General features: G+C 47.7%; 1 long non-coding RNA gene and 1 pseudogene across 5 annotated transcripts; both read left to right on the forward strand.

Annotated features, from left to right (window-relative positions):
* Positions 1-9,121: 9,121 nt before the first annotated feature.
* Positions 9,122-19,272, forward strand: LOC136512809 (uncharacterized). 5 transcript variants are annotated; one of them, XR_010773224.1, is made up of 5 exons: positions 9,122-11,263; positions 11,350-11,400; positions 17,283-17,338; positions 17,429-18,768; positions 18,882-19,272. It is a non-coding gene; the product is annotated as an uncharacterized lncRNA (long non-coding RNA). The 5 variants fall into 5 exon arrangements; XR_010773222.1 differs by having other exon boundaries at positions 17,429-17,603; positions 17,792-19,272; XR_010773223.1 differs by having other exon boundaries at positions 9,122-9,864; positions 11,105-11,263; positions 17,429-19,272.
* Positions 19,273-19,423: 151 nt separating this feature from the next.
* LOC136511125 (G-type lectin S-receptor-like serine/threonine-protein kinase At2g19130) lies at positions 19,424-21,470 on the forward strand (annotated as a pseudogene).
* Positions 21,471-24,295: the final 2,825 nt, after the last annotated feature.

The raw sequence follows: 24,295 nt of genomic DNA on the forward strand, positions 1-24,295 counted from the left end.
TTGTACAGTATGCTGGGACTCATGTGGATACTGATGAGAAGAAGATGGACCATTTCAATCATGGCCTCTCTTGCATCTTGCAAGAGAAGTTGTATACAAGGGGCTATTAGACCATTGGTGCTTTGATGAATGCTGCCATTGCTATGGAGGGACTTCAGCGTGACTCTCATGCTGAGTGGAAGCACAAGAGGGCGATCACTGGGTCTTCTAGTCACCCATAGTCCTAGAAGGTACAGGTTGTGAGGAAGGTGTCCTATCACTCTCTGGGTGGACAATCATCTCGCCAGACTCAACAGACTCACCAGACACCTCCCACTTTGTACCGTGCACCTACTTAATAGGTGCAGCAGCTTCTGGGACAGTAGTTATGTCTTGTTAGGGATAGGGGAATAAGCCGGGTGCATGTTTCAAGTGTAGCAAGGAAGGCCACTATGCTCGTGAGTGCCCCTAGAACCAACTTACTTAGTTTTCTTAGCCTTCAGTCAACTCTTGTCTGGTCAAGAGGACTATCATCAGGAAGAAGGTGCCCATGAGCCGCTCAGGGCAGGTTAACTTCACCGAGGCTGAGTAGATTCTGTAGGGAGAGCCCATGATGGCTGGTATGTTCACCATTGATTCCCACCCAGCATATGTATTATTTGATTCTGGTGCATCATATTCATTCATGAGTATAGGGTTTGCACAAAGGCATAATATATCTACTATGGCTATTCCTATTGCCTATAGAATCAGAGCTTTGGGTGCGTAGTTGTGCGTTAACACTTGGACAGGCTCAATAAGACTAGTGCTAGCAACTCACTCTTATCGTCTCCAGTTCATGTTATTGCCTGGGCAAGGCATAGATGCAATTCTAGGAATGAACTAGTTGAGAAGTTATGGGGTAGTCCTGAACCTTAGGCAGAGAATTGTTGAGTTGAAGCTTCCTTCTTCTGAGGATAGAATGTCTCTCCTTATGCCTTTAGTCCCCACCTTGTCAGTTGTTGCTCATACTGAAGTTTCTCCTGATCTTGCCTATATTCCTGTGGTCTATGAGTTTTCAGATGTCTTCCCCGAGGATTTACCTAGGTTACCACCAGATAGGGATGTGGAGTTTTTTATTGAGTTAGAACCTGGTACTGCTCCTATCTCGCAGCGTCCCTACCGCATGGCTCCAAAGGAACTAGTAGAATTAAAGATGTTGCTAGAGGAATTGTTAAAGAAGGGATTCATCTGTCCTAGTTCTTCACCATGGGGTTGTCTAGCTATTTTTGTGAAGAAGGACAACACTCTCCGGATGTGTGTGGATTATCGCCCTCTCAATGCGATAACCATTAAAAACAAGTATCCTTTATCTCGTATTGATACTTTGTTCGATCAGTTGGCTAGTGCAAAGGTATTTTCAAAGATTGATCTTCATTCTGGGTATCACCAAATTAAGATCCGACCACAAGATATACCAAAGACAACTTTCTCTACTAGGTATGGGCTTTATGAATACCTAGTCATGTCTTTTGGTCTCACCAATGCTCCTGCATTCTTCATGTACCTCATGAACTCAGTCTTTATACTAGAGTTGGATAAGTTTGTAGTAGTGTTCACTAATGACATATTGATATATTCTAAGAACAATGAAGAGCAAGCACAACATCTTCGGATAGTATTGACACAGTTAAGAGAACACAAGTTGTATGCCAAATTCAGTAAGTGTGAGTTTTGGTTGGATCGAGTGTAGTTTTTGGGACATGTCCTGACACCAGAAGGCATCTCTTTGGATCCTGGCAAGGTGCAGGATGTGTTAAATTGGAAATCTCCAAAGTCAGTGCATCAGATTCATTAGTTCCTTGGTCTTGCTAGGTATTATCGGCCCTTCATCCCTGATTTTTCTAAGATAGCTCAACAAATGACCAAGTTGCTCCTAAAGGATGTCAAGTTTGTATGGAGTCTAGCTTGTGAAGAAGCTTTCCAAGCCCTGAAGAAGTGTCTTACCTCTGCTCCTATTCTTGCCCAACCTGATATTGATAGGCCTTTTGATGTGTATTCTGATGCCTCTAGGACTAGACTAGGATGTGTGCTTATGCAAGATGGACGTGTAATCACTTATCCTTCACATCAGCTGAAAAAGCATGAGTTGAATTATCCCACCCATGATTTAGAGCTGACTACAGTGGTGCATGCTCTAAAAATTTAGAGACATTACCTATTGGGAAATAGAGTACACATTTTCACGGATCACGAGAGCCTCAAATATATTTTCACTCAATACGAGTTAATATGAGGGAATGGAGGTGGCTTGAGTTAATCAAAGATTTTAATTTATAAGTTCATTATCACCCTAGAAAAGCTAATGTGGTGGCTGATGCCTTAAGTCAGAAGTCACATCAAGTTAAAGAAGAATCTTTGTCTCTCAACCATTCTTAGGTGTTAGCCCATATTGCTCTAGTCTCGGATCTACTTGAGCAAATTATTATAGAGCAAAGGCAAGATGCTTCAGAAATTCCGTATATCAATAATTTAATTATAAGGGCATGGTCCTCATGTTAGTGTTGATGATTAAGGTGTGGTGAAGTTCAAGAACCGATTGGTGGTTCCCTCAAGTGATGAACTTAGGAGAAAAATTTTGGATGAAGCTCACAATTCCAAATTATCCATTCATCTGGGAAGTAACAAGATGTATCTTGATTTGCATCACTTGTATTGGTGGCCAAATATGAAACATGATATTACCAAATACATCTCTGAATGTGACATTTGTAGAAGGGTTAAGGCGGACCATATGCATACTCCTAGATTCCTACAGCCTTTGCCTATTCCCATTTGGAAATGGGAGGATATTTCCATGGACTTTGTTGTGGGTTTGCCCCGCACGACAAAGGGGTATGACTCTATTTGGGTCATTGTGGATTGCCTTACCAAGTCCGCTCATTTCCTTCCGGTGGATACAAGGTATTCGGCCAAGAAGTATGCTAAGCTGTATTTTGATCAGATTGTAACCTTGCATGGAGTTCCTCTTACCATTATTTCTGATAGAGGGTCAGTCTTTGTCTCTCGCTTCTGGGAGCAACTCTAGAAATGTCTTGGTACTCGTCCCCTTAGAAGTTTAGCTTATCATCCGCAAACTAACAGTTAGATAGAAAGAGTCAATCAGGTACTTGAAGACATGTTGAGAGCTTATGCCATTTCTTTTCCAGAAAAGTGGGATGAATGCTTGACTTTAGCTAAGTTTTCCTATAACAATAGCTATCAAGAAAGCATTCGTATGGCACCTTTTGAGACCCTATATGGCAAGAAATGTAGAACACCCCTTAACTGGGTTGAAGTGGGTGATCGTGGTTACTTTGGACCTAATTTTATCAAGGAAGCTCGAGAGCAAGTTAGTGTTATTCAGAGTCATTTGAAGGCAGCTCAGAATCGTCAGAAAACTTATACGGACAAGCGAAGAAGGCCCTTGCAGTTTGAAGTTGGTGACCATGTGTACCTAAAGGTATCCCCGATGAGAGGTGTGCATCGGTTCGGAGTCCATGGAAAGTTAGCTCCTCGTTATGTCAGACCTTATAAGATTTTGGAGCGATGTGGTGCGGTTGCTTATCGTCTTCAACTTCCGGATATTTTGTCGGCCGTACATAATGTCTTTCATGTTTCCCAATTAAAGAAGTGTTTATGAGTTCCTGAGGAAGTGGTGGAAATTGAATGACTCCCTCTCCAACCTGATCTTTCTTATATTGAGCATCCTGTCAAAATCTTGGATGAAAAAGAGAGAGTTACTAGAAATAAAGTGATGAAATTTTATAAAGTCCAGTGGCAAAATCATTCAGTGGACGAAGCAACTTGCGAATAGGAGTTATATTCTAGAGCATTATCCCCATCTTCTCCCCAGTGTGCTGAGGTAATAGTTTATGTTAAAAGCTCACTCTTACCCTTTTTCCTACACTAGGCACTCACATGAAATCTCAGGATGAGATTTTATTTAAGGGGGAGAGAGTTGTAACACCCTTAGTTTTACACCCTAAATCATTCACTAAAACATGTCATGAGCATCATGTTTATGTGTTAATGCATGTGATAGAATATATAGATAAATTTCTTGTAACTTAAAGTGATTAATAAAAATGTTAAACGAAAGTTGATCCAATAGTTCATGTATATCAAGTAGGGTTTAAAACTAATTTTTATTGAACAAAAATGCTATAGAACATATATGTGGCGCTAAAATAAAGTTTGGAATTTGAACTTTGCAGATGACAGTGAAATACTTGTTGTTGAAAAATGATATTACTAGCTAATATTTCTACTAACCTAGAAATTGCAAATTGAAATCAAGTTTAGCTCAAAAACTTAGAAAATTTCCATGTTTATCAACAACTAGACATTGCTATGTTTAGCAAATTATTTTGAGAGATTGGGTTAAGGGGTGGTGTAGTGTTATAGCTCGATTTGGTAGTCGCATATGCAATCTTGAGGATGGTGAGGATGGTTTGGCTCCTGGAGCAACCGTTTAGTTGTTTTGGGCGCTTTAAAATTTGTGCACATCACGATTTCGGGCTGGTTGGCCGCGTGGGCGCGATCACCATGTTTGGGTGTTCGGCATCGCCACGCTGACTGCTCCGCATGCACGCGCGCTACTGTGAGTGACCGACCATGGCTACTTTGGCCTAGCTGTGGCCTGGCCATCGCCGGCTCCTAGCACGTGGAGCCGCTGCTGCTGCTTGCGCAGCTGGGCAGTGCTGTCGTCGGCCTCGCCGCGCTGCCGCACTTCTGCCCCGTGCCACACCATAGCCGTTGTCGGTGCCGTCGCCTCACCATCATGTCCGTGCCTCCCTCTGCATCTCTGCGCCACTACTAGCCCAGTGCGATGCCACCTCTACCGCATGCACGTGGTCGGGCTCACCATCGCCTTGTCATTTAAGACACTGTGGCCACGCGGGCCATGTCGGCTTGGGACGCATGTGCTTGTCTATAGCTTCTGCGCGCGTGCCTCCACGATCACATCGACCATGTCCTGCCAAGGCATGGACAAGCCGAGCCCACCTACCACGCCCCGTCTCTCTCTCTTTCTCTCTTCTCCCTCCACTGCCGCCGTCGAGCCACGCCATCAATTGGCCACCGAGTGATCACCTTCATTCAATTCAGCGCATCCATGCCTTCACCATCAAGTGCTCTCATTGGTCGACCCCACCCAGCCATGAAGAAGGCACTGCCAAGCTCTAGTTTTGGAGTTTCCCCGCTGCCATGCCGATAAGGCCGTGTCCGGCCGTGGATGTGGGAAGCCCTCCTACCGACCATCCTGAGCCAATTCACCAGCACCACCAGCTTCGCCTCGCCTCCCTCTCCACCTTGCGCATGCTAGACAAATCGCTACCACCTACTCGTCATCGCTGATGCGACTGTGCCACCATGGTGCGCCACCGCATGGCTCGACCGCACATGGCCAGCCGTCTTCCGTCATCCACCGCCCCAACTGTCACCTTGGCCTAGTCTACGGTAGCCTCCTGATGCTCACGCGCTAACCAATTAGGCATGTAGTTACCCTAGCTCACAAGAATAGTGGCACCGCCGTCGCGGATGGCCACGCGCCGCTGCAGCCTTCCCTAGCCGGCCGGGTTAGAGATGGTGATCGACTCGTTAGGTGGACCTGATCAGGTCCCAAGTGGCCGGCGTAGGCGCTCGGTGCCACCGCTCGCTGCGTCGCGTTGCTCTAGGTCGCTGGGGTGTGCATAGGGAAATTCTAGGAAAGCTAGGGGGTTAAGTGAAAAGGTTTGATAGAGGGGGAAATAGTGTTAGTACTTAGTTGTAATCTAGGAGAAGTTCGAGGTTTCTTTTGCAAAATCGCTAGCGCACGAAAGATTTCCCAGCCGTGGGCCATCTCACGCTGTAGGCTAGCCTCGCGTGGGCCGTACCTCGGGCCGCTGTGCGCTCGCGCGTGCTGCGTCGCATGGGCCACGTAGGAGAATTTGTTTTTCTTTTTCATAAGGAATTAGAAATAGTTTTCTAATTTAATTTTTGAGCCAATCTTTGGTAAATCATATAAAATTATGTAGGTGTCTAAAAATTGTGAAACAAATTTTATTAGGTTTCTAAAATTGTGCTCTATCTGTTAGTGTATTTAGTTCATATATGTACATGTTGATACCAGGAGCTATTAAATCATTTGAGAGTGCTCAATATTATTAGGTTAAATATTGTAGGAATTTTTGTGGTAAATTGGTGATAGCTTTAGTCCTAAAATTTTTATGATAGCTTCATTGTATTATTATGTGCTCACTGTAATTTTTGTAGCCTTAGAATAGACTAAACATTAGGGTAGTTAAATGCTCTTTGTTTTAATATACATTAAATCATTAATAGAAATAAAGATATATTCTTAATTTGTAAAGCTAGGTGTTTGTTAGTTGAATCCAACACCTTGCTTGATGAAAATGATAGTTTGCTTAGTATCTTAGTCATTAGAGCTAGCTTAGTAGCTTAGTATGCGTATTCTTAGTTTAGGAGTTGTTGTTGCTTAAATGCTAAGTGTTGCATCATCATCGCATGTATATAGAGAACGAGTTGGTGGAGATCGTGACCACCAGTGATCACGAGTTCAAGGAGATCATCGAGGAGTACAAGGAGGAGATTCTCGTGCAAGAGGAAGTCCCGAAGCCACCGCTGACTGACTCAGCTGACACCGCGCCTGCCCAAGGCAAGCCCCAGTGCATAACTCCTTATTTTCTGATAATCACTGTTTATATATGTTATGTGTATTTATGTTACAGGAATTTTATGGAAACCACATGTAGAGATATACCTATCCTAAGAGTCTTACTAGTGCAGGTTCGAGTAGCTGCTATGCTTATGTTTCGGTAGCGTGAGTAACATGTCATTACTCACAATCGGTGATTATTGTAATTACTCTCATAATAAAATGATGAAAGGAAAAATAGAGACAGGGCAGGGATATGGTATGGGTATTGGTGGGTGTAACATATTGTGTCCCACGACCAACGGAACTTAGCTTGGCTACACTATTTTCCTTGTTCGTGTTGATTAAGCACCGTCCGTTGCTGTGGATGGTAGTCAGGTCACGGACTTATTATCCTGGGCATATACTTGCTTATGGAAGTGAGAAGGCTCGTTATGCTCTTGTTGTGGGTTCCGGTTCTTTCTGGACCGACTGATTGGAGGCGGGGAAATGTGAAGGTCTAAGCAGCATACTGAGACCGGGTCTCAAGTGTGGGGGCTTAGAGTCCAAGTTTAGACGGGACCTGGACCTAGTGATAGGAGTGGAATGGGTTGGTATTGTTTGTGCCTGGGGTATAAACGGGGCGTGTGTTTTAGGGTACCCAGCTAAGATACATTGGTTCACGAATTGTCGTTTCCATGAGACGATACGACTTGGCTATGGTCTAGCACCGTAGTAAGAACTGAAAGATAAGAGATGGTGAAATGGTTCTTATTGCTCAACCCTTGCTTGAAAGTAGAACATATGCTTACCTAGAATGGTTAGCTAATGAAGTAATCATGACTGCTAATAAAACATGACTATAAGGATGAACTATTAATAATGTTTTTCACAAAGAAAAGAAAATAGCAAACTCATATTGCCTAGCATATTCCTTGAGAGTCGGAAAATTATTCCCACTAGTCGGGTAAGTCTTTGCGAGTACATTGTGTACTTAGGGTTTATTTTACCCCTGTTGCAGGTGCAGCTTGAGGAATAGCTCTTGTGTGGAGGATTCTTTTGGTGGGCACAGACGGATCCTTATATTGTTTCTGCTAGATGTTTATTTTTATTCCGCTGTTTAATTATCGCACTCTCAACTCTGGTATTGTAATAAATGATTTCCGAGAACTCTGATTGTATGAAATGGACTAAGTATTATAAACTCGTACTCATTATGGGATTCTGGATGTAAAACATTGATTGTTTCGAGTTGTTTCTTGGAGTGTGCTCGACGGAACTGTCCGATGTAGCTCATTTTCGAGGTGCTTAGTGTCTAGTGGAAGACGAGCGCCTCCGGAAGCGTGTTATTTTGGGCGGTTCTACCACAATGCAATATCCCGATCTACTTTTGCAACATCTGCATGAAACAATTGAAGCATTCATATAAAACAACTGAAATACTTGAAATATAGGCTTGCAGCATGTCTGAAAAACGTCCAGAAACACTTGAAACACAGCATCGCCGTGCGTCCATGACCTACCTGGTGGGCAACTGCGGTGGCGCAGGCTCGCTGGATGGTGTACGCTAGCACGCTCGCTATGCCCACCGTCCGCCGGGGTGGGGGAAGGAGGACGTCAGGGTGGGGGAGGAAGACACCGGGGGTGGGGGAAGGAGCCGCCGCCGGTCAGGGAAGAAGCGATGGCCCCGTTGTTGGGTGTGGGGTAGGACGCGAAGGGATAAAAATGGAGAGGGACAGGAGCGCTGCAGGAGTGAGTGGTGGGAGGTGTTCGTCAGTCCGAACATCTTAATCGTATCATTATCGAAAGAAAGAGGAAGAAAAAGTGAGGAAGACCTTTGTCATACAATGCAATCTGCTCAGCTTATCATTCAGTACTAGCGAAACCCAAGTGAAAATCCAAGACGTTTTCAAAATGCATCAGTCCAGTCATCAAGTTTGACCACAACGGTAAATCCACAGCTGAACTTGGCCACACAGCAATAACGTTGCCGTGGCTCCGACGCTGCATATCCAAGACTCAAAGTATCAGTATCACTACCTGGAATATTGATTGACCTGTAACAGATGCTGCATCGTAGTACTAGTCTACCATGTACCATCTACCATTATTATTATTATTACTTTTATTCCTGTATACCAAATCTAACAAACACGGGGCCACGTGAAAAAAAAAATACCGAAGCTTCTTCGGCTCCGTTCGCTTGGAGGAAGCATGAACTCAACTTACGTGGATTTACAACACAAGATCCACATTATTAAGTTTATTAAAAATGTTTTCATAATATGTAACTCTTTTTTAAAATAATATAACTTGACAAGGTTTAAATTTTTTGATTTAGAACAAACTTTATAACAGACATAAATTTTAGTCTTAGAGCGAGGAAGCATGAATGAAAGCATGAACTCAGGCATCATGCTTCAAACGGCATGGGTATCGAGTGTGCTGAACATTTTCCTTTTTTTTAAAAAAAACAATTAATCATAAGCGTGGGTCCCCGATCGTACGGTCCACGTGTTCGTGCACTTCGTCCTGGTTGCAGAAAAGGCCGCAGTTTGGCAGAGAAAAAAGATTGAAGTCACGTACGTACCGTCGAACATGGCGGGTTGCTGGAAAAGCAAGCCGACCTTGCGCCGGAGCGCGCGGACGTCGAGGCCGCACACGTCGGCGCCGTCGAGGAACACGGCGCCGGGGGCGGGTTCCCAGAGGCGGTTGAGCGCGCGGAGCAGCGTGGATTTGCCGCTGCCGCTGGGCCCGATGACGCCCATGACGACCCCGTGCGGCACGTCTAGGCGGACGCCGCGCACCCCCCCTCCCCAGACCCACGCCGTCCCACCGAAAGCTTCTACATCCATCGCGCCTCCCCTCCCCAAACCCGCGTCGCATGCGCCTGCCGTCCCCAAACCCGCTTCGCACCAGTCCCCTCAGCCGCCCCGGACTGCCCTCCGCGCCGCCGCCCCACAACCATGCCAGCCGGCCATCCGCGCCCCGCCTCCGCCTCCTACCGCAGCCGCTACAGCTCCGGCCCTCCCCAGCGCCGCCGCCGCGCGTGCCGGCCTTAGGGCCGCTGGCGCTCCTCACCTACGTCCTTGGTTGGCCGGCCTGATCCGTGCCGCCTCCTCGCCGTGCCCTACGGCTGCCTGCCCTCGCCTATGCCGCCGTGACATGCCCTACGTCTCACCGCTCACGCCAGCACCATGACCACGACGGATTCTACGACTCCCTGATTGGTGAGATTTGACACTTGCTTGGTCGATTTGGGAATATTTCGAACTCATCACTGTGTATTTAATTTATTATTGGGCAGCTGCATAAACACTTAACGTGGTGGCAATTTACTCTAACCAAGTGCCAGTTTAGTTCCCAAAATTTTGCAAAATTTATCAAGATTCCCCGTCACATCGAATCTTTGGACGCATGCATGAAGCATTAAATATAAATAAAAAATAAAACTAATTACACAGTTTAGACGAAATTCACGAGACGAATCTTTTAAGCCTAATTAGACTATGATTGGACACTAATTGCCAAATAACAACGAAAGTGCTACAGTACCATTTCCCAAAAAATTTCGCCAACTAAACAAGGCCCAAGCAATAAACGCCCTGGTCGGTCTGCCATCTAACTCTTCCTTTGGTTAGCGAGTTGCCAGCTACCTCTTGCAGTTTTGTGTTCATCTACTTCAGCTTGGACCAAGATTAATGCTAGGATATTTCAGATGGTTTCTTCAAGTAGTGATGTTTCGTGTTTTTGTTTCTGTTATATATTGCCTGCAGCCATATTGCAGTAGTGCAGCTTCGACCAAGACTAACGCTAGGATATTTCAGATAGTTTGTTTAATTAGTGATGTTCCATGTTCCATGTTTTTGTTTTTAATATATATTGCCTGCAGCCATATTGCAGTAGAGCTATCTTTGTTTCCAAAATAATTGCATCAAAGTATGTGTTCGATGTCCTCAGATACAACAGCACAAGTATGTGTTAGGTATGTTAATTTTCCTACTGTTCCCTCATTCGTTCTGTTGTTTTCTTTACTATCCTCAATGTTGTTGAATGCATGTTTGCAAAATAGTTAGAGGTTACATGAAAATAAAGAATTGTGATTTGGGAAGGTAATCTTTCATCCGATATAGGTGTATTCCTTACCTGATTATAAACATGGTAAAATATGCATTCGTGCTATTAACTACTAGAATTAGCTACCAGAACTTCTTTTGCCTCAGTATTCAATGGAAAGCTGACCATTGGTATTGATGCTTTTCCAAAAAAGGTTTCCTGTTTAATTGTGATGGATGTACACTTCATCTTGACTCCTCATGATTAATTACATTAATGCCTTTGTGATGTTTAGGTGCCAAGTTCGACTCATTCACATGCTTAAATATGTCCCAACAATATAGAAGTATGCAACCTGAATTTATTCGCTGATATTTTTACTAATTTTTAAGTTAAAAAAACTCTCATCAACAGACTGGAAGAGCGGATTGAAGCCAACAGATTGCATAGCAACACTCCTGTTGTTTTGAAGTGGCTGACAAGGTGCTGCAGATCCCTCTCCTGTACTTGCTGAAAGCTTCTGATCAAGTGGAGCAAACAGCAGTGGCTCCATCAAACATGGGTAACCTATCCGTGAGTGCTGGCACCCAGTTCAAGAAAGATGTACCACATTTTTGCTATACTTTTGCATATCTAATTTGATCAGTTTCGTATTGCAGGTGTCAATCTTGGGTACAAAGTGACAGACCTAAAGCCTCGCTTCAACTATGGTAAAACTTTAGACATTTTTTTCATGTTTGGTTTGCTTGATTACTTCCCCTCTGGACTTTTTTGCTTCACAATGTGTTAGCGCTTAAGCTCCTGAGGCTGTAGCTATGGTGGATTGGGGGCCGGGGCTTGAAGACTCGACGTCGGGGCGGCGGTGCCGTGCTGTCGACGAGGGTTTAGGGCTGCGGTGCGAGTTGACGAGGAACAGGGAGGGAGCGCCAGGTGCCCAAGGGTGTCTTTATGACACAATCCCAGGCTAATTCATTTCTTCTCAGAGTTGGACTCTTATAGTCCTTACAAACCGAAACAACTTGACTCATTAGGCTAACAAACTCTGCTACTAATCTGAACCCAATCTCTAAAACTCTCAACTAACTAAATCTGCTAGGACTCTTAGGGACTCGGCTTGGACCTGAACCGGAACCATGGCATGCACGTCTTAGGTCTTAGGTCTTGCCACTTCGCCTAGCATAGGTCTTGCCGACCATAACATCTCTCCCGTCCTTTGGAAACAGCTCGTCCTCGAGCTGGAACGCCGGGTAAGCAGCCCGGAACTCCTCCACCGGCTCCCAGGTGGCGTCGGCGGCCGGCAAGTCGGCCCATTGAACGAGTACATGCCACGCCCCGCGACTAAGGCGGGAACGCAGCACCCTCTCTGGTTGATGAAGTGGCCGGCCGTGGCGTAGAGGCGGTAAAGCTGGCACCGAGGACGGCGGCGTGCCGCGAAAGGGTTTCAGGACACCGACGTGAAAAACGTCGTGAATCCGGGCACCCTCCGGCAGCCGGAGACGATAGGCCACCTCGCCAAGGCGTTCAAGCACCATGAACGGCCCAGCATACTTGGGCCCCAGCTTGCCCTTGCTGCCCGGTGCGACGGACTGGTTGTGGCGAAGCAGACGGAGCAGCACCCAATCGCTAACCGCGAGCTCGAGCGGTCGGTGCTTGGCGTCGTAGAAGCGTCGCGCATGTTCCTGAGCCTGCAGAAGACGCGCACGAACCTCGGCGAGGAATTCATCCCTGTTGGCGAGCAGGGCGTCCACAGCATCCGTGCGAGCGCCCCCCGGAGCATAGGGCAGGAGCTCCGGCGGTGCGCGACCGTAGACAACAGTGAAGGGCGACGTCCGTAGGGCAGAGTGGTAGGCGGTGTTGTAGCAGAACTCTGCCCACGGAAGGCAGTCGAGCCAATCCCGGGGACGATCGCCAGTGATGCAACGAAGGTACATGGCGATCGTCTTGTTAACCGCCTCGGACTGCCCATCCGTTTGCGGGTGGAAGGCAGTGCTCATGCTGAGTTGGACGCCCGCCTGGCGGAAAAGATCGTGCCACACGTGGCCCGTGAAGACCGGATCACGGTCACTGACAATGGAGTCCGGGAAACCATGGAGGCGGACGATGTCGTGGAAGAACGCGCGAGCGACGGAGGAAGCCGTGTACGGGTGGCCCAACGGGATGAAGTGGCGTACTTGGAGAAGCGATCGACGACGGTGAGGATGACGCTCTTGCCGTGGACCTTGGGAAGCGCCTCGACGAAGTCCATGGCAATGTCGGCCCAAACACGCGATGGCACCGGCAGGGGCTGTAGCAAGCCGGCCGGGTGCATCGCCTCTGTCTTGTTGCGTTGACACGTCGCACACTCCCGCACGTAGTCATGGATGACACGGCGATCATGCTCGACGAAGAATTCGGTCCGGAGCCGCTGCAACGTCTTTTGGATGCCTTCATGCGCGTTGGTGTGGGCCAGCTGCAGAACGTCGTCGAAGACCGAGGAGGTCGCTAGGACGTAGACGCGGCCCTTGTAGAGGAGGAGGCCGTCTTGCAGCGCCCAGTCTGCGCCGCGCGCGCCTGAGGCCACCTCATCGCGGAGCGCTCGCAGCTCGTCCGACGCGGTCACCTCGCGCCGGAGCTGGTCGAAGAGTTGGAATGTGGGAACGGAGATTGCCGCGAGGGCTGGCGCGGCTGGAGGCAGCGCGGCCAGCAGGGGTGCGTCGCCATCTCGCCGGGAAAGCGCGTCCGCGACGACGTTGAAGCGCCCTGGCCGGAACTCAACCCTGAAATCATAACCCATGAGCTTACTGATCCAGTGGTTCTGGGGAATCGTGGACAGGCGCTGGTCGAGGAGGAACTTCAAGGCGTAGTGATCGGTGCGGACAACGAAGGAACGGCCCCATAAGTAGGGCCGCTAATGCCGAACGGCCTGCACCAGGCCGATCAACTCCCGCTCGTAAGTGGCGACCTTCAGGTGGCGCGCCGCGAACGGCCGACTGAAGAACGCCACGGGGCCGGCGCCTTGGTGCAGGACAGCCCCAAAGCCGGAGCCCGACGCGTCGCAGTCGACGAAGAACTCGTTGTCGATGTCCGGGAGGTGCAGGACCGGAGCCGCGGAGAGCGCCGTCTTCAATGCCGCGAACGCCGCGTCCGCCGCCTCTGTCCACAAGAACGCATTCTTGCGCAGGAGGCTGGTCAGAGGCGCGGCGAGGGTACCGTAATCCTTGATGAACCGCCTATAGTATCCCGCCAAGCCAAGGAATCCACGAAGGCCACGGGCAGACCTCGGCTGCGGCCAAGACTGCACTGCCGCGACCTTGGAGACGTCCATGGCGACACCCGCATGCGAGATCACGTGTCCCAAGTAGTGAACTGTTGGAGCCGCGAAGGAGCACTTGGACCTCTTGAGGTGGAGCCGATGGGCGCGCAACACCTCGAGGACTGCGCGCAGCTGAAGAAGGTGCTCCGTCCACGAGGTGCTGTAGACGAGGATGTCGTCGAAGAATACGAGCACGCACCGGCGGAGAAAGGGTTTCAGCACCATGTTCATGAGGGCCTGGAACGTCGACGACGCGTTGGAGACGCCGAACGGCATGACGAAAAATTCAAAATGGCCATGGTGAGTGCGGAACGCCGTTTTGGCCACATCGTCTGGGTGAACGCGCACTTGGTGATACCCCGAACGGAGGTTGAGCTTCGTGAAAAACTTTGCACCATGGAGCTCGTCCAACAACTCCTCGACGACCGGTATGGGGAACTTGTCCTTCACAGTGACCGCATTGAGGGCGCGGTAGTCCACGCAAAACCTCCACGATCCGTCTTGCTTCTTGACGAGCAGGACCGACGTCGAGAATGGGGACGTACTGGCGCGGATCGTGCCCTGCTGCAGCATCTCTTCACATTGCTTCTCCAGCTCGTCCTTTTGCAATTGTGGATAGCGATAAGGACGCACCGCAACTGGTTCTGTGGCCGGCTTGAGGTGTATCCTGTGGTCACACGCGCGCGGTGGAGGCAGTCCGGTCGGCGGTGCGAACACATCGGCGTAGGACTCCAGCAGGCGCTCGAGGATGGCAGGCTCGGTCCCCTTGGCCGAGAACCCCCGGATGACCTGGAGCCGCTGCGGCGAAGCGGCTGCAGCCGCAGTGCGCGGCGAGCCGACTCCATGCCACAGCACGCGGCGGCCCTTGAACGTGAACTCCATGCACAAGTTGTCAAAGTCCCAAAGGATAGGGCCGAGGGTGCGGAGCCAAGCGATGCCGAGGACCATGTCGCAGGAGTCCAACGGGATGGCGTAGCAATCGACGGTGAAGGCTTCGGCCCCAATCCGGAGACCGACGTCGCGTGCGATGCCGCGACACATGACGCGATCTCCATGAGCCACGATGACATGAGCGCCTTCGCTGTCCTGGAACTGGATCTCCGCGCGCCGGGCCACAGCTCGGCTGATGAAGTTATGAGTAGAGCCCGAGTCCAGCAGAGCAGTGAGCTCGTGCGGCCCCACCCGCACACGGAGTTGCATCGTCTCCTCGGACCGTATGCCGGTGATCGCCAAGAGCGAAATCAGCGGCTTGTCGGGGTCGAACGGAGGGTCGGCGGCCGGCGGGGTGTCGGCGTCGTCATGATCGTCCGGTTCTTCGACGATGTAATCGGCCGCCTCGAGGAAGAACAGCCGGGCGCACTTGTGGCCCCGGACGTAGGGCTCGTCACAGTTGTAGCAGAGGCCTTGCTTTCGACGCTCCGCCATCTCCTCGGGTGTAAGGCGCTTGAAGGCTCGAGGCGCCGGTGTCGATGAAGAACCCGAAGAGGACGTCGTTCCTGCCGGGCCGGTCAAGGCCGGCGTCGATTCGGCAGGTCAACGTCGCGGTGGTGCAGGCAGAGCGAGCTGAGCCGGCGCGCTCCAGCGTTCGTAGGCGCGGGCCAGGTGCATGGCGCGTTGCAGGTCCTGTGGGTCATGGAGCTCCACGTCGACGCGGATATGTTCGGGCAGGCCACCCGTGAAGAGCTTCGCCTTCTGCCCTGGGGAGAGACGTCCAGCGTGTGCAGCACGCGCCTGGAACGCCTCCATGTAAGCGTCGACCGTCGATGTGAACGGCAGCCGGGCCAGATCTGAAAGATGGTTGGTGCTCAGGGGAGGCCCAAACCGCTGATGGCACCGCGTGCGGAACTCCTCCCACAGCGGCCGGCCGGAATCGGCCTCGAGGACCAGGTACCATTGCTACGCGACCCTGGTGAGGTGGTAGGACGCGAGCCAGACCCGGTCGGCGTGGCGTGTCTGATGGCCCTGGAAGAATTGCTCGCACTTGTTCAACCACCCCAGCGGGTCCTTCCCGTCGAAGGTGGGGAACACAAGCTTATGATACTTGGGCACGACGTGACCCTCCAATGCAGCCTCCGGCGCCGGCGGAACATGCAGGCGAGGAGGGGTCTCCACCGCGGGTGCCGGCGACACAGCCGCCGCCCCCACGATGGACTCGAAGGACGGCACGGGGGACGGCGAGTGAGGGAAGGAGATGTGTGTGATCGGCACGCCGAACTGGGGAGCCGCGGCCGACGTGAGAGGCGCCGAGGCTGGGCCCGAGGCCAAAGGCGCCGATGGCGCGGACGAACTGATGTCCGTGAGCGCCGGCATGGAGGACGCTGGCCGGCCGCCGGAGCCCGGCAACGCGGATTGATGAAACTGCGCCCTCGTGGGGGGGGGGGGGGGGGCGTCGATTGCCCTGACGCGCGCCGCCAGATCGCCCATCTGGAAGAGTTCATGAAGGCGAGCTGGTTCTGGATGCCTTGGACGGCGTTGGTGAATTGCTGGAGCGTGTCGGCGGGGATGGCGTATAGCTGGGGCGGTGGTGGTGGCTGCGAGGACAGAGGCAGGGTGGTGGTGGGGACGAGCGCCCCGGAAGAGGCGATGGGCTGCGACACCCCAATGGTCGGCGTGACCAGGGGCGCAGAGGGGTTGGAGATCGGTGGGATCGACGGCGACGGGGAAGCGGTGGTGGGTGGAACGGCTGGTGACGAGGTCCCGGACGAGGCCATCAAGTCTGATACCAGGTTGTTAGGGCTTAAGCTCTTGAGGCTATAGCTATGGTGGATTGGGGGCCGGGGCTTGAAGACTCGACGTCGGGGCGGCGGTGCCGTGCTGTCGACGAAGGTTTAAAGCTGCGGTGCGAGTTGACGAGGAACAGGGAGGGAGCGCCAGGCGCCCAAGGGTGTCTTTATGACACAATCCCAGGCTAATTCATTTCTTCTAAGAGTTGGACTCTTATAGTCCTTACAAACCGAAACAACTTGACTCATTAGGCTAACAAACTCTGCTACTAATCTGAACCCAATCTCTAAAACTCTCAACTAACTAAATCTGCTAGGACTCTTAGGGACTCGGCTTGGACCTGAACCGGAACCATGGCCTGCACGTCTTAGGTCTTAGGTCTTGCCACTTCGCCTAGCATAGGTCTTTACACCTGAACATGGCAATTATAACAATAGTTTCACTAAAGCCGTCCATAGTATTTGACAAAGAGAATTGCTTCGTTGATTGCTCTTCCTCACAAGTATTGTACTCTCCTTGGTAGAACTATTTAGTTCCCTGTTTTTCTAGATTCTGAACCTTCCCTTAATGTGCCAGATAGTGAAAGTAGTACTCTCATGAGTGACGAACAGGGCATTTCCGCAACACTGCAGGTTATACTTCAATATATACTTTTTTGATGACCTAAATTTATGTGCGTTCCATGCTCACAGTTTTCTTCCTCGCATTATATCTTCTGACAGGTTGTTGGTTGCTTAGAGTTAGATTGTGCATCTCTTGAAGCAAAGAGAAAACTGGACACTGACCAAACAGCGCGAGCTGCACCAATCTGTTGGTGAATTTGTACTTACCGATTACCTTCCCGATTGCAACAAAGAACTACGACTTAGTTCACCTACCTTTCTTATTCAAAGCCAGGTAATACCACCGAATTTCTATTGTTGCCACCTTAGATTGATGAGACCTATCTCAGTGAAAGAACTCTTCTGACATGTGCAATATAATGTCATGTTACTTCATGCCGAGCCGCTCTGTTCTCTTTACAATTTTTTAATTCCTGCTTCGTTTTAATTCCTGCTTCGAACAATGACGCACACGACATGCAGTTCGTAGCAAACAATTTGTGATATCCACTTTGTAAAGCAATTGACGTCTATTCTGACAAGGTACAAGGTATGTAGTTGCTTTATACCGCACCCTCTTACTCTTATTTAATGCTCTGTTTTCCTGTTCTTGCTTAGAAAAGATATGTGTGACATGCCAATTTTAACAAACAGCAAAATTCGATGCGCCAAATGACAAAACTACACACATATATAATTTCAAAGGTATGCCACATGAGCCTACACCTATTATGAATTTGTGATGTATTATATCTGTTACCATCTGTATCATTATGTATCTACAAGGACTCAGGTAGTGTGCCACTAAATTACTCCTCACTTATTTTATCCCTGCTTTTTAATAGAACCAATATGCTATACATAAATGCTTTCCGTTCTCTCGATGTAGCAGGAAATAGAAGCACCGTCTATTTTGCATGCCATGGTAGCATATTTGCGCATCAGGTGATTAGGGGGGTGATAGGTTCATTCATTTTTTTATGGCACCCAACAAGCCTTCTTTTAATTGCTATCACTTTCTGCTGCAAGGATGATTTACATCCAGAATTCAAAATTCTATGATTTAGACTTCCTGCAGGTCCATTGGACAAAACATTTCATAATCTATGATTTAGACTTCCTGCAAGTATATTGGAGGAAAATATTTCAGTTTGATGTACAGTAGAAAAATCTGCATATACTGATCACCTATCCACCCAAAATGTAGCTTATATAATATAGCAAGATGGTTAACAGATCACCTAGCGCAATTGAATTTATATGCTACACCTATATTACAAGGACGACCAAACTTTCTAGAGTATATGAAACTTAATGTAGCCCTCTGCTCCCTAGATGGTGGTTCTTTAAATTACACCCATTTGGTTTCACAGATAAAGTCTAACCATATGCTTTCACCTATAGACCTCTTGACGATTTGTCAGCTGCAACTACTTCACATCACCCTCTTAGGCTTAATGGTATTACAGCTTCTAAAATAGCAATGCACCATGAATTTTGTTTATGGCATAGTCAATGGAGCCTACAAGTGCCATGGTTGATGGTACAACTCATCATCCTCCCTTGGACACAGGGCGCCGACGATGCTATCAAGAGCAAAATCGAAGGGGTAAAAACCGCAAGATGAAGAGGAAGAGGCGCAGAACTATGTTCAGATATGCTGATGATCATCATAAGACATTTACATAATGCCATTACCTTTTCAGGTTGACGATTTAGGCGATTCCCAAGGTCCAAACTGTCCTTCGTCTGATGGATAGTATGGTTTCCACCTTCATTACTGCCATGGATGTATCCTGCTAATATTGTTGCAGCCACTTTAGTTTTTGCAGTATTTAGTGCAAACATCTACACATCTGAAGCAGTCGCATTCAGTTGTAAGCTTATAGCACAGTTTTCTATGCAAGTAACATGATGGGAAAAATATTTTTTTCTATCAGGGTAATGCACATTTTGTGTTCTCCCTGTTCTTGATAATTATTATAACCATGTGCATATCTACGCCTAACCAACTACCCGCGGCAACGCGCCGGATACTCACTAGTATATTACTATGGTTCTAGTACTACTCAGTATTCACTACCTCCATCTCCCTTTGTTTTTTCTCTGTCAGTCATGCATTCTGCCTTCTTCCTTCTCGTGTACCTCCTCTACTCTCTGCATGCTCCTACCTGTTCTGCAACAACAGATTCCATTTTTGCCGGTGAAGCGCTCATTGGGGGCGCCAAGCTTGTCTCCAGCAACGGCAGGTATGCGTTTGGCTTCTTCCATCCAGGCAGTAAATCCTCTATTCGGCACACTCCCAAGCACTGGTACCTAGGAATATGGTTCGACAAGGGCTTCCAGTTAACTCCAACAGTTATAGGTCATCACAGAATGACAAAGCTCGCTATCTTTGAGGACGGCAACCTTGCCATCTTCAACCAAGCCACCAAATCCGTGGTTTGGTCGACCCATGCTAGTATAACAGCCAAGAACTCTACGGCCATGCTCCTGGACAATGGAAACCTTGTCTTAAGGGACACAGCCAACCCCTCCAACATCTTATGGCAGAGCTTTGACTACCCTACAGATATCATGCCCCCTGGTGCAAAGTTTGGCATAGACAAGACCACCGGTTTGAACCGGCGTGTTGTTTCCAAGAGGAGCATGATTCACCCATCTCTCGGCCGCTATTGTCAGGAATTAGATCCTACTGGTGCTCCCCAATTTGTCTTCAAACTATGTAACACGTCCATAGTGTATTGGTCTACTGGGGAATGGAACGGCCAATACTTCAACGCAATGCCTGAAATGTCAGGGCGCACTGTTTGACTACAGGTTTATCAACAACGACAAAGAGGAGTACTTCCAATCCATATTGCTAGAGAAAGACTTAATATCTATTAGTATTTTGGACATATCTAGTCAGAACAAGATGCTCATATGGTTTGAGGACAAGCAAGAATGGACAACAATATACACCCAACCTAAAGATTTATGTGATATATATGCTACTTGTGGACCATTCACTATTTGCAACAGCAATGCACCTTCACCATGCGATTGCATGAGGGGATTCTCAGTAAGGTCACCTGAGGACTGGGAGCAAGAGGATCATACTGGTGGTTGCACAAGAAATACACCATTGGATTGCAGCACCAGGAACCATAGTGGAGCTAAAACGGCAGATAAGTTCTACCCATTGCCTTATGCAACACTGCCTACAAAAGGTGACATTATTGGTTCTGTTGGGAGCACAGAACAATGCGAACAAGCATGCCTGGATAACTGCTCTTGCTCTGCATATGCCTATTCTAGTGGTCAAAGATGCTCCCTATGGTATGACGACTTGTTAAACATAAGAAGCTATACCAATGGAACCACTGATGATGGGGGAATTCTGTACCTTCGCATTGCTGCCAAAGATGCATATAATTGGAGAAATAGCAAGAGATCAAAAGGAAAGATCATTGGAGCTATCATCGTTGCAAGTGTTGTAGTTCTGAGTATGTTATCAGCTTTTTTTTTCATGTGGATGACCTTGAGGGAACGATCTTTTCGCATATTGAATGATGTTCAAGGTGGAAATGGAATTATTGCTTTTAGGTACATTGATCTTCAAAATGCAACTAAAAATTTCTCTGAGAATAGGGAGTGGTGGTTTTGGATCTGTGTTCAAATGGCTTTTAATTGACTCGACAGTCGTTGCAGTGAAGAGGCTTGCTTGATGGTGTCCGTCAAGGACAGAAGCAATTTAGAGCTGAAGTGAGTTCCATAGGAATCATCCAACACATCAATTTGATCAAGCTAATTGGCTTCTGTTGTGAAAGGGATAGGAGGCTGCTTGTGTATGAGCACATGCCAAATTGCTCCCTTGATGCACATATTTTTGATAGCCATACAACGGTCCTAAATTGGAGTACCCGTTACCAGATTACTCTTGGAGTAGCAAGAGGGTTGGCGTATTTGCATGAGTAGCAGGGATTGCATCATACACAGTGATATTAAGCCAGAGAACATACTTCTTGATGCATCATTCATACCTAAAATCACAGACTTTGGGATGGCAAAATTTTTAGGAAGGGAATTCAGCAGGGTTATAACTACTATGAGAGGAACTGCAGGGTATCTCGCACTTGAATGGATCAGTGGAGTGGCAATTACATCTGAAAGGACCTAGGATGCCGCCTAGAGGGGGGTGAATAGGCGTTTCTGAAAATTAACACCTTTAAATGTGGAAATGATTAGTAAAGGGAGTTTCCAAAATAGAAACTCCAAATAAGAGTAATACCACCCCTCACAAGTTAGTCACAGAGTATGTAAAAGATACTAAATAAATCTAGGAGCCACAATCCTGCATCACAACGATTAGTGCAAGGATCAAATAAATTCAGCACTGAGCTCAAATACCGGACGTGTCCGGTAGTTATACCGGACGTGTCCGGTATGAACGTGTTCTGCAAAGCAGCCTCGCACAGTTATCAATACCGGACGTGTCCTGTATACACGATTTCTGCAAAGCAGCCCCAAACTTGCTCCTTTCGATTTCTATCTTCAAGCCAAACTGCAGGTATCTACTGGAGATGATAATATACACAGAGAACCTGCGCAAGAGCTAGAGCAATACAAATATCAAATGAAATATGAATTAAGACACGATATTTGTTTTACCGAAGTTCGGACTCGTTTGAGTCCTACTCTCCGTTGAGGGGGCTGCGGGCGACCCAGCGAAGGTCAGCCCTAGAGGATACCACGAAGGTCACTCTAGCCAGAGTCTTTTCCAACTCCTTTTCTTCCTTCCACTAGTTGATTCCGAGGCGGCAGAATCGACCGTTACAAACTTTCTGAGGCACACCACAATCTCTCGGGTGCTCTCCGGCGATGCCTAACCGTCTAGGACCGAAGAGTCCAAGAGTAACAAATGCGAATCACGAGATTGACAATATGCACAAGTGCTCAAGTGGTTGGATTGCTCCCTTTTTGAATTTCACTCAACCCACAATTTGATTTGGCAAATTTGATCAATCACTCACTAAGAGAGGGTTGGGAGAGTTGGCAAGGCTAAAAAACGTGTGTATGTATCAGCAGAATCAGCAGTCTCCAAAGGTGGAGGCTTGGGGGTATTTATAGCCCCTTGGAAAAACTAGCCGTTTTATAGCCGTTGCAATATCGGACACGTCCGGTATGACTTAAACTGCGCCAACGGTAACTAAGTTACATTGAAGTTGTGAGGCGTCGGAACTCCCGATGAATGCCGAAACTCCCGACCATTGGAACTCCCGACTCATGTCGGAACTCCCGACCCTCAGCAAATTTGAAAAACATGTAACTCAGTTAAAGTATGTGAGGTGTCGGAACTCCCGACTCATGCCGGAACTTCCGACCGTCGGAACTCCCGACTCATGTCAGAACTCCCGACCCTCAGCAAATTTGAAAACTATCCGTTGGCCTCTGGCTGTGCATATCGGACACGTCCGGTATGACCAGGACAGTGAACCCTCCAGTGTCAGTTAAAGTGCGAGACGTCGGAACTCCCGACCATTGCCGGACCTCCCGACCGTCGGAACTCCCGACCTACGTCGGAACTCCAGACGAACCAACTCGAGAACAACAATTTTACCACTACTGGGTAAATACCGGACACGTCTAGTATCAATACCAGACACATCCGGTATTGCCAGACCAGCAAAAATAAAGTTAGCTCTTTTGTCGCTCAAATACTCAAAACTCACATGGGTTGGCTTGAGCACTTATGAAACATTATCTATCAACATGATGCATCCCTCTTAATAGTACGGCATTCCTATTAACTCAAAATTAAAAGTATAATGAAATTAAACCTTTTGAGTTAATCTCTTTCAACCGAAGCTGTGTATTCCAATCTTCATTAAAATAGGGGCGCTAACATGTTGATAATGATCTTTTCACTTGAGCATACCCATTTTGAGCACGTGACTTGATTCCATTCATCAAATTTGAATAATCACAAATGTATCAAGTCACTTCCATCAAACACTCCAATAGTGATTTGATCCTCCACATAAACGTGGCCATCATAGCTTGATTAGTACCTCAACTAAATGCAAGTACTTCCTTCTTCACCCTAGCTAGGTTCTTCGGCCACCAAGCCGTCGCTTGCCCTTCACCCTTGCTTAGTACCTCGAAGCCTTTCCTTGCTATCTTCATCATCTCAAGCCATCAAGTCACATCTTGTGTTGAATCATCCATTCATGTATTATTATCTTTTTCATTTCAATTTAGCAAGCTTCAAATATGAGACCAATCAATATGCAATCCCTTACGTCTCATTAATTAATTCTTATAAGCTTGCTTTCATATAATACATGGAAATCCCACAATAATTAAGCCTTTGCATGAATTCCATTTGCATTGTTGTCTTGTGCTTGAACTAGATTGTTTACACAACAACACATCATTTTGGCTTTCATTAAGTACCTATGAGATAACCTATTACCTGTCCACACTTAGCAAACGGGTTAGTCCTTTAATCATGTTGTCATTCAATCATCCAAAACCCACTAAAGGGCTAGATGCACTTTCAATCTTCCCCTTTTTGGTGATTGATGACAACTTGATTAAAGCTTACACAAGGATATAAACATTTAAACTTTTGGGTTCAATGATTTATGAGAGGCTCCCCCTTAATATGTGCTTATGATTAGAATTCACAAAATGACCTCAAATGTCAATTGCACATACTAAAACATATAGGAGACTCCCCCTAAATCATTGCATCCGTGGGGTGCATGTGTGTGTGACAAAGTGAAACCGTGATGCATATGATAAGATATATCACACAAGAATAAATATAAAGGCATCACATCAAATATTTTCATTCTAGCATGCATAGTCCTTATGAAAATAAATATAACACATGTAATTCACACATAGCACTCATTACACATTTTCTCGAGTCCACAAGCCACTAATATATAAATAAAGATCATGTCTCAAGAGATACATAGATAAAGCATAAGTCTCATC

The sequence above is a fragment of the Miscanthus floridulus genome, chromosome 16 (genome assembly GCF_019320115.1).
Source record: "Miscanthus floridulus cultivar M001 chromosome 16, ASM1932011v1, whole genome shotgun sequence".
Lineage (NCBI taxonomy): Eukaryota > Viridiplantae > Streptophyta > Magnoliopsida > Poales > Poaceae > Miscanthus > Miscanthus floridulus.